The 9,970-nt window shown below is 42.2% G+C and overlaps 1 pseudogene; it reads left to right on the plus strand.

The window, feature by feature from the left end:
* The window catches only part of LOC139027583 (V-set and immunoglobulin domain-containing protein 10-like 2), a 123,250-nt pseudogene that overhangs the window by 59,323 nt on the left and 53,957 nt on the right, over positions 1-9,970 (plus strand).

Here is a 9,970-nt window from a genome sequence, read left to right on the forward strand (position 1 = left end):
GTTCTATATCTAGTAGATACTGCATATTGTGTTCTATCTAGTAGATACACTGATAGTTGTGTTCTATCTAGGGATACCATGTAATTGTGTTTATCTAGTAGTAATGAGAGTTGTGTTTATATACATGATAGTTTTGTGTTTATCTAGTAGATCTCTGATGTTGTGTTCTATCTAGTATACCCTGATAGTTGTGTTCTATCTAGTAGATACGGCTGAGTAGTTGTGTTCTATCTAGTAGATACATGATAGTTGTGTTCTATCTAGTAGATTACATGATAGTTGTGTTCTATTAAGATTACAAGATAGTTGTGTTATTACAGATACCTGGTAGTTTCTTATCTAGTAGATTATCTGATAGTTGTGTTCTATCTAGTAGAATACCATGATAGTTGTGTTCTATCTAGTAGATTATTCGATAGTTGTGTTCTATTTAGTAGATTTCTCTGATAGTGTGTCCTATCTAGTAGATATTGATAGTTGTGTTCTATCTAGTAGATACCTGATAGTTGTGTTCTATTAGTAGATACTGATAGTTGTGTTCCATCTGTAGATTCCTGATAGTTGTGTTCTATCTAGTAGATACACTGATAGTTGTGTTCTATCTAGAGATACCCTGATCTTGTGTATTCAGAAGATACCTGATAGTTGTTCTCTATTTTAGATCATGATAGTTGTGTTTATCTAAGATATCCATGATAGTTGTGTTCTATCTATGTACTGAAATCTGTTTAGTTTGTGTTCTTTTATCTAGTAATACCATGATAGTTGTGTTTCTATCTAGTAGATACATGATAGTTGTGTTCTATCTAAGATTACAATGATAGTTGTGTTCTATCTATAGCACCTGGTAGTTGTGTTTCTATCTAGTAGATTATCTGTAGTTGTGTTCTATCTAGTGATACAATGAAGTTGTGTTCTATTAGTAGATTATCTGATAGTTGTGTTCTATCTAGTAGATTCTCTGTAGTTGTGTTCTATCTAGTAGATATCCTGATAGTTGTGTTCTATCTAGTAGATACCTGATAGTTGTGTTCTATCTAGTAGATACATGATGTTGTGTTCCTTAGTAGATTCTCTGATAGTTGTGTTCTATCTAGTAGATACAATCTGATAGTTGTGTTGTTCTATTAGGAGATCCTGATATTGTGTTTCTATCTAGTAAGATACTGATATGTTTGTGTTCTATCTAGGAGATACCTGATATTGTGTTCTATCTAGAGATCCCTGATAGTTGTTTTCTATCTAAGATATACAATGATAGTTGTGTTCTATCTAGTATAATTCTCTGACAGTTGTGTTCTATTTAGTAGATAACCTTGATAGTTGTTCTATCTAGTATATTCTCTGACAGTTGTGTTCTATCTAGTAGATACAATGAGTTTGTGTTCTATCTAGTAAGATCATTTGTAGTTGTGTTCTATCTAAAGTTATACACTGATAGTTGGTTTATCTAGAGAACCGTGATAGTTGTGTTCTATCTAGTAGATACCTGATAGTTGTGTTCTATCTAGTAGATACATGATGTTGTGTTCTATCTAGTAAATCCCTGATAGTTGTGTTCTATCTAGTAGATCCATGATAGTTTGTTCTATCTAGTAGATACCCTGAAGTTGTTCTCTATCTAGTAGATTCTCTGATAGTTGTTGTTCTATCTAGTAGATTCTCTGATAGTTTTGTTCTATCTAGTAGATACCATAATGGTTTTGTTCTATCTAGTAGAGTTCTCTGATAGTTGTGTTCCATCTAGTAGATTCTCTGATAGTTTGTGTTCTATCTAGTAGATTATCTGATAGTTGTGTTCTATCTAGTAAGATACCTGATAGTTGTGTTCCATCTAGTAGATTCTCTGATAGTTGTGTTCTAATCTAGTAGATTATTCTGATAGTTGTGTTCTATCTAGTTAGATTTACCATGATAGTTGTGTTCCATCTAGTAGATTCTCTGATAGTTGTTTTAGTCTAGTAGATTCTCTGATAGTTTGTTTCTATCTAGTAGTACCATAATGGTTTTGTTCTATCTAGTAGATTCTCTGATAGTTGTGTTCTATTCTAGTAGATTCTCGATAGTTGTGTTCTATCTAGTAGATTCTCTGATAGTTGTGTTCTATCTAGTAGATAAATGAAAGTTGTGTTCTATCTAGTAGATTCATCTGATAGTTGTGTTCTATCTAGTAGATACCCAATAATTGTGTTCTATCTAGTAGATACCCTGATAGTTGTGTTCTATCTATGTCACGCCTGACCTTAGAGAGCCTTTTTATGTCTCTATTTGGTTTTGGTCAGGGTGTGATTTGGGGTGGGCATTTTATGTTTTGTTTTCTATGATTGTGTCGTTCTATATTTTGGCTGGGTATGGTTCTCACATCAGAGAACAGCTGTCTTCGTTGTCTCTGATTGGGAACCATACTTAGGTAGGTCTTTTTCCTCTTTCTTGTGGGTAGTTAACTTTGTTTGTGGAGTCAGCCCTGTGTTAAGGCTTCACGGACGTTTTTTTGTTGTTTTTTTATTGTTTTGGGATCTTTCCACATAATAAAAAGGAAAATGTATGCTCACACGTGCTGACCTTGGTCTTCTTCCAGCAACGGCCGTGACAGAACTACCCACCACAAACGGACAGCAGCGTGGTCAGGAGGAGAGGACAGGAAGGAAACCCGAGAGGCAGCCCCAAAAATGTTTTTTGGGGGGCAGATGACGTGGGCGTGTGCTGAGGGGTGAGTCCGAGACCGAGGAGGAATTCTTGGACCGTTTGAGCGAGGAGTGTTTGGCAGTGAGAGGGACGAAAGAGTTTGAAAGGGTTGGAGTCTGGAGCAAGATAGTCGCTTTGAGGAGCGTGGTACTGGTTCAGGCACCGTGTTTTGCGTGGAAGCACACGGTGTCTCCAGTGCGCGTCCACAGCCCAGTACGTCTGTGGCAGCACCCGCAGTTGCTGCCGGGCTAGGGTGAGCATCCAGCCAGGACGGGTTGTGCCAGCCCTGCTCTCCAGACCTCCAGTGCGCCTCCTCGGCCCAGTATATCCTGCGCCGGCTCTACATACAGTGTCTCCGGTGCGTCTGCACAGCCCAATGCGTCCTGTGCCAGCACCCCGCATGTGCAGGGCGAAGATAACCATCCAGCCAGGACGGGTTGTGCAGGCTCTACGCTCGAGACCTCCAGTGCGCCTCCACGGCTCAGTTTATCCGGTGCCTCCGCCAAGAACCAAGCCTCCAGTATGTCTCCCCAGCCTGGTAAGCCCTGTGGCAGCTCCATGCACCAGGCTGCCAGTACGTCTCCTCAGTCCAGTGAGACCTGTTCCGGCTCCACGTACGAAGCCTCCAGTGATGATCCATGGTCCGAAGCCTCCAGTGATGATTCATGGCACGAAGCCTCGAGTGATGATCCATGGCCCGGAGCCTGTAGTGATGATCAATGGCACGAAGCCTCCAGTGATAATCCATGGCCCGAAGCCTGCAGTGATAATCCATGGCACGAGCCTCCATTGATGATCCACGGCCCGGAGCCTGTATTTAGGTTGTGGGATCTTGTTTTCTGTTTAGTGTTTCTGCCTGACACAACTGTGTGCTTTCGTTTTCACGTTTGTTATTTTGTTTGAGTGTTTTTGAAATAAAAGTCTCATGAACACTTATCACACTGAGCCTTGGTCCACTCTTCACACCACCAACGAGAGCCGTTACAGTAGGTTAGCAGTAAAACCTTGAAATCGACCTTGGCCTGAACAGGAAGCCAGTGTAGAGAGGCTTGCACTGGAGTAATATGATCATTTTTGGGGGTTCTAGTCAAGATTCTAGGAGCCATGTTTAGCACTAACTGAAGATAGAGCATTGCAGTATTCAAATCTAGAAGTAACAAAAGCATGGACATATATTTCAGCATAATATTTGGACATAAAATGTCTCATTTTTGCAATGTACGTAGATGGAAAAAAGCTGTCTTGATATGTTTGTCAAAAGAGAGATCAGGGTCCAGAGTAAAGCCAAGGTCCTTCAGAGTTCTATTTGAGACGACTGTACAACCATCAATATGAATTGTCAGATCCAACAGAAGATCTCTTTGTTTCTTGGGATGTAGAACTAGCATCTCTGTTTTGTCCGAGTTTAAAAGTAACACATTTGCCGCCATCCACTTCCTTATGTCTGAAACACAGGCTTCCAGGGAGGGCAATTTTGGGGCTTCACCATGTTTCATTGAAATGTACAGCTGTGTGTCATCCGCATAGCAGTGAAAGTTAACATTATGTTTCCGAAAGACATCACCAAGAGGTAAAATATATAGTGAAAACAATAGTGGTCCTAAAACAGAACCTTGAGGAACACCGAAATGTACAGTTGAATTGTCAGAGGACAAACCATCCATAGAGACAAACTGATATCTTTCCGACAGATAATATCTAAACTAGGCCAGAACTTGTCCGTGTAGACCAATTTGGGTTTCCAATCTCTCCAAAATAATGTGGTGGTTGATGGTATCAAAAGAAGCACTAAGGTCTAGGAGCACGAGAACAGATGCAGAGCCTCGGTCTGACGCCATTAAAAGGTAATTTACCACCTTCACGAGTGCAGTCTCAGTGCTATGATGGGGTCTAAAACCCCATATTAAAAAACTATATTTTCTAGGTCAAGGTTTGGCTTTTTCAAAAGAGGCTTTATTACTGCCACTTTTAGTGAGTTTGGTACACATACGGTGGATAGAGAGCCGTTTATTATGTTCAACATAGGAAGCAGCTCTTTCAGTAGTTTACTTGGAATAGGGTCCAGTATGCAGCTGGAAGGCTTAGAGGCCATGACTATTTTCATCAATGTGTCAAGAGATATAGTATTAAAAAACTTGAGTGTCTACCTTGATCCTAGGTCCTGGCAGTGTTGTGTAGACTCAGGACAACTGAGCTTTGGAGAAATACGCAGATTTAGAGAGGAGTCTATAATTTGCTTTCTAATGATCATGATCTTTTTGTCAAAGAAGTTCATGAATTGATCACTGCTGAAGTGAAAGCCATCCTCCCTTGGGGAATGCTGATTTTTAGTTAGCTTTGCAATAGTATCAAAAATACATTTTGGATTGTTCTTATTCTCCTCAATTAAGTTGCAAAAATAGGATGATCGAGCAAATGATCGATACTGCACGGCACTGTCTTTCCAAGCTAGTTGAAAGACTTCCAGTTTGGTGTAACGCCATTTCCGTTAAAATTTTCGGGAAGCTTGCTTCATGGCTCGGGTATTTTCTGTATACCAGGGAGCTAGTTTCTTATGACGAGTGTTTTTTGTTTATAGCTGTGCGACTGCATCTAGGGTATTACGCAAGGTTAAATTTAGTTCCACAGTTAGGTGGTTAACCGACTTTTGTACTCTGACGTCCTTGGGTAGGTGGAGGGAGTCTGGAAGGACATCTAGGAATCTTTGGGTTGTCCGAGAATTTATAGCACGGATTTTGATGATCCTTGGTTGGGGTCTGAGCAGATTATTTGTCGCGATTGCAAACATAATAAAATGGTGGTCCGATAGACCAGGATTATGAGYAAAAACATTAAGATCCACAATATTTATTKCACGGGACAAAACTAGGTCCAGAGTATGACTGTGGCAGTGAGTAGGTCCGGAGACATGTTGGACAAAACCCACTGAGTTGATGATGGCTCCAAAAGCCTGTTGGAGTGCGTCTGTGAACTTTACCATGAGAATATTAAAGTCACCAAAATGTTTTATATTATCTGTCATGACTACTAGGTCCTATAGGAATTCAGGGAACTCAGTGAGGAACCCTGTATATGGCCCAGGAGGCCTGTAAACAGTAGCTATAAAAAGTGATTGAGTAGGCTGCATATATTACATGACTAGAATCTCAAAAGACGAAAACACAGTCATACATTTTTTGGTAAATTGAAATTTGCTATCGTGAATGTTAGCAACACCTCCGCCTTTGCGGGATGCACGGGGGATACGGTCACTAATGTAACCAGGAGGTGAGGCCTCATTTAACACAGTAAATTCATCAGGTTTAAGCCATGTTTCAGTCAGGCCAATCACATCAAGATTATGATCAGTGATTATTTCATTGACTATAATTGCCTTGGAAGTGAGGGATCTAACATTAAGTAGCCCTATTTTGAGATGTGAGATATCACAATCTCTTTCAATAATGACAGGAATGGAGGTCTTTTTTCCAGTGAGATTGCTAAGGCGAACACAGCCATGTTTAGTTTTGCCCAACCTAGATCGAGGCACAGACACGGTCTCAATGGGGATAGCTGAGCTGACTACACTGACTGTGCTAGTGGCAGACTCCACTAAGCTGGCAGGCTGGCTAACAGCCTGCTGCCTGGCCTGCATCCTATCTCATTGTGGAGCTAGAGGAGTTAGAGCCCTGTCTATATTCGTAGATAAGATGAGAGCACCCCTCCAGCTAGGATGGAGTCCGTCACTCATCAGCAGGCCAGGCTTGGTCCTGTTTGTGGGTGAGTCCCAGAAAGTGGGCCAATTATCTACAAATTCAATCTTTTGGAAGGGGCAGAAAATTGTTTTCAACCAGCGATTGAGTTGTTATAGCTACAGCAGAGCCTTTCCGTTCACCTTCACACTCCTGGGCCAGACTACACTTAATCATATGACCCACTGAAGAGATGAGTCTTCAGTAAAAACTTAAAGGTTGAGACCGAGTCTGCGTTTCTCACATGGGTAGGCAGACCATTCCATAAAAATGGAGCTCTATAGGAGAAAGCCCTGCCTCCAGCTGTTTGCTTAGAAATTCTAGGGACAATTAGGAGGCCTGCGTCTTGTGACCATAGCGCACGTGTAGGTATGTACGGCAGGACCAAATCGGAAAGATAGGTAGGAGCAAGCCCATGTAATGCTTTGTAGGTCAGCAGTAAAACCATGAAATCAGCCCTTGCCTTAACAGGGAGCCAGTGTAGGGAGGCTAGCACTGGAGTAATATGATCATATAGTGGGTAGAGGTGATAGATCATTATTAGTTCTTCTCAGATTGAAGGGACTATTCCTGCATAGCTATTAGGGCTGAGATACTATTATGTCATACTAGAGTAGATACAGAGCTGGCTCGTAGTTAGGATCAGAACATAATTCCTCAAGATGTGTCTGGGTATTATATGCATTTGTTTATACTCAGAAAAGTCACGGGAGCCCGTGAGCTTTGGTAAGGTTAGTACTAGATTGTTCCCTAGAGGTTAGAGCTGGTTGCTAACATCTTAGATGCGAGGCAGGACAGGGTAGGGCTAGAGGTGGACCTTCAGATGTTCTGTTAGCTTGGGTATAATGGTCTACAGAGCACATACAATCTTGGAACGTGGAGGTAGAGGTAGACTCAGATGTTTTGTGTAGCGGGTATTTCTTGTAAATATTGTTATAGACTTACAGAGGCAGACAGAGTGGGTAGTAAGGTTGCGAATCTCAGAACTGTTCTGTGTGGTATGTATAATATTGTTACAGCACGATACGCTTTTACACAGAGTTCGCTTGTGAGATTGACGGCGTTGCGAGTACGGCACTCAGGTGTTTCTTGGTCATCTAGCCTGGGTATTTGATGTGTTGTGATAGAGGTCTAGATAGAGAGCAGGAGGGTCAGGATTGTGGATGTAGAGCTGTGGCTACTCCAGCATAAGACTCTGCATTTCTTGGGTACTCACTTAGATTGTTTGGTAATTGGATAACATCCGATTCTTATCAGAGCAGTATCAGAGTGTGGATAGGCAAGTGGCGCAGACCTCTAAAGTCAAATGGTTGCTATTAAGTTCTGGAGAGTTCATAATGTGTACCAGTAGCAGAACAAGCCACACAGATTCGTCAGAGTGTAAGAGGTAGATCTCAGATGTTCTGTTAGCTGGGTTATTCCACATAGTCAACTATCATTGAGTCAGACAGAAGTCGGGTTAGAGGTAGGACCAACAGGGAACATGCCGAGGAACTCAGATATTCCTGGGTATTAATTGTCTACACCACGACGCAGAGAGTGTTGGTAAATTGGTCGAACTCAGATGTTCTGTTAGCTGGGTAATAAATCGTTCTACGCAGCAAGTTTACAAGTGCGTAATTTGATTGTTTAGACGTTTAAAGGTGAATTACACTTTGTTGGTAGATCTGGGTATACATCATTTCGTATACGAGAAAAGAGACGCGTTGGGTAGAGGTTATGACTCAAAGGTATTATTAGTTCTGGGTATAGGATAGGCTGGAGAAGCTCTAAGATTGACACGAATGCTGGGCAAGTACAGATTCGTATGGGTGGGCAAGAGTAAGAACGGGCTACTTCAGCATCATGATTTCTGCGGTTGCAGCTTGCGGTTTATAATGATTGGATTTTGATAAACCTTGAGCTAGTGTTGCGCACTCTTCACGAGTGCCGAGGGCACATGTGAGGGGTCCGGAGTGACAAGGAATAGGGATAAGACGCCAGAGTTTACTTCCATGACTTGTTTGTTTCGCTGGGTATAATGTCTACAGACGCAGTCACGATCTCTTTGGGGCTTTAGAGGCATAGATGAGGCGTAGATGTCTATTCTTGAGTTCTTATCTGTTGTTTAAGGTATGTCTACAGAGGGATTGGCGCAGGCCTTAAGAGTTACGATCAGCGATAGAGGTAGACTCAGAATGTTCTGGGTATTTAACTACGTCTACAGAGCAGGGACAGAGTGGGTAGAGGTAGATCTCAGATTGTTTGTTAGCTGGTGTTAATGTCTACAGAGCAGATTCACAGAGTGGGTTAAAGGTGTATGATCTCAGATGTTGCACTGGTCGTATTAGATGTCATAAATTCTCCGGGGCAGGGCCGAGGCAGAACAGAGTTGATGTAAGAGTAGATTGGTAGGGGGGGCTCTCAGGTGTTCTTGCACTAGTAGCGGGTACCTGGGCTATAATGTCCTACCCAAGCAGTACAGAGTGGGCTACGTTCAGGTAGAGTAACGGCTCGCATGTTCCTAGTAGAACTGGGTATAGGAACTAGCTCTTCAAGATTCAGAGCTAGAACACGACATGTGGGCAAAGCAGGGTTAGTTGTACGACTCACAGAATGTTCTGGTTATCTGGGTATAATGGTCTACAGAGCAGACAGCGTTGGGTCTAGAGGTAGACTCAGACCTCGTTCTAGGGGAACTCTATCTCGGGTATACATGTCCTATCGGTACCGATTGCAGAATATAGCAGAGGGATAGAGTAATTAGGTAGATCTCAGATGTTCTGTTAGCCTGGGTGGGTATGACAATTTGTTATCAGGCATTCAGCCAGAGGGATCATCAATTTATGCCTACCCGAGTGGGTAGCAAGGTAGGACTCAGATACGCTTCTGTTAGCTGGGTTAATAAGTGTCTATAAAAGAGGACCTACAAAGTAAGTTGGGTTAGAGGTGGACTGCGACTGTTCCTGGTTAGACATTGGGTATACAGGGGAATGCACGAATGCTTCAATTTACAGAGCAGACAAGAGTGGGGTAGAGGGTGGCACTCTAGATGTTCTGGTGTAATATATGTCTACAGAGCAAGACAGAGTGGGTAGAGTAGAACTCAGGATGTTTCTGGTATAAAGACTTTATGTCTACAGAGCATTTGGGATTCTCGAGTTGGGTAGAAAGGTAGACTCGCGATGTTTGTTAAGCTGGGTATAATAAGGGAATACTACGGCAGACGCAGCACAAGAGGCTCAGAGGTTAGAGGTAGAGTAGCTCAGATGTTCTGTTTTAGTTCTGGATGGGTGTAAAGCTCAAGACAGGCATCGACTTAGATTTAGTTGGAGAGTAGTAGTGTAGAGACTTCAGATGTTTCTGTTTAGCTGGGTAATGTCTACAGAGCAGACAGAGTGGGTAGAGGTTGGACTCAGATGTTCCTGTTAGCTGGTTATTAATGTCTACAGAGCAGACAGAGTGGGGTAGAGGTAGACTCAGATGTTCTGTTAGCTGGGTATAATGTCTACAGAGCAGACAGAGTGGCGTAGAAGGTAGACCCTGCAAGATGCTTCTGGTTAGCTTGGGTATAG

The sequence above is a fragment of the Salvelinus sp. IW2-2015 genome, linkage group LG1 (assembly GCF_002910315.2).
Source record: "Salvelinus sp. IW2-2015 linkage group LG1, ASM291031v2, whole genome shotgun sequence".
Taxonomy (NCBI): Eukaryota; Metazoa; Chordata; class Actinopteri; order Salmoniformes; family Salmonidae; genus Salvelinus; species Salvelinus sp. IW2-2015.